Here is a 1,506-nt window from a genome sequence, read left to right on the forward strand (position 1 = left end):
AAGACAAAGAAAGACTGAGGAACTGTACCAATTGGAGGAGACAGGACAATTAAACGCAGTGTGGATCCTGGAATGGGTCTTGAACCAGGAAAAAGATATTAGTGGGAAAACTGGCAAAGCTCAATATGCAGTAAATGACTAACTCAGAAGGATTTCAAACCCTGCACGTTCCAAAGAAAGCACTGGCCCTTGACAGCTCCTGGGAGCTAACCTCTAAACTCTTAGACTATCCTGCCTGAAAAGAGTACCTCTGTCCACCCGGGCCCTTGGGCCCCGCCAGGCAGTTTACACTAACAATGTGATGTACGTGGGGTCACGGGTCATGCTGTATCAGTGTGGCTTCTGGAGCGGCTGGAGACTGAGTAACTAAGATCAGCCACACCAGCATCCCATGGCTCTATGACTCATGCCCTATAACCCTGGATGCCAAGGCTGGGGTGAGCTTCCCTGGTTATAGGTACAGTGTGCGTGTTGCCACACAGGGAGAATTAAATGCTGTCCATACAACTCCACTGGGAGAGGACGGACAACTGGAAGGTCGTGCCTGGTCTCTCCTGGACTCCACTTTATATGTCTTTTCCTTTGCTGATTTTAATCTGTATCCTTTTGCAGTGATAAACCATGATCATGAGTATATTAGCTTTTCTGAGTTCTGTGAGTACTTCAAGCAAGTCACTGAACCTGAAGTTCATCTTGGGGACCTTCCAACACACTCAAATAAGTTCTGAAGATTAGTTAATAGTAGTATGTCATGATAATTTCTTGCTTTCACTAACCGCACCACAGTTATGTAAGATGTCAACACTGGAGGTGGCTGGGTGAAAGGCATACAGAAACTACTATTTTTGGCAACCTTCTGAAAGTCTAAAGTTATTTTGAAATAGAAAGTCAAAAACAAAGAATAGGGAGACATGAGATGATAAGTGTTAAAGCTGAGTGTTAGGTACTTGTGGAATCATTATATTGCTCTCTCCACATTTGGACAGGTTTTCAATTTTTCATAATAAAAAAAAATTAAACTAGAGGATTCAATAGTTTGGTACAACAAAATGAAATGATCACCTCCAAAAACATGTAAAGCAGAGTCAGCACCAAAGTTGATAAAGAAATTATTTAAACACAGAATTTCCCAAACATTGAAGGAACTGTACCCTGCCCTCCCCATGCAGCAGTGTCTTGAGCACCCCAAGCCCAGCCTACACTGTGCAGCTGCCAAGCCACAACCTGGCCAGGCGAGTATACAGTGTCCTGCCCTGCCCACACCACATAGCAGCTCCAGCCCTGCCACATGAGGGACACCCCCTTGAGTGGCTGGTACTGGTGGCCAGAGGGACTGTGCATCTGGGCCCCACGAATCATCTCCTACACAAGAACACTCCTTCAAGACTGGGAGAGGTAGCTGTTTTGCCTAATACATACAGACAAACACATATAGTCAGGCAAAATGAGAAGACAAAGGAGCATGTTCCAAACCAAAGAATAAGATAAATCCCCCCAAAAAAGATC

Source organism: Eschrichtius robustus, chromosome 12 (genome assembly GCF_028021215.1).
Source record: "Eschrichtius robustus isolate mEscRob2 chromosome 12, mEscRob2.pri, whole genome shotgun sequence".
In the NCBI taxonomy this organism is placed as follows: domain Eukaryota; kingdom Metazoa; phylum Chordata; class Mammalia; order Artiodactyla; family Eschrichtiidae; genus Eschrichtius; species Eschrichtius robustus.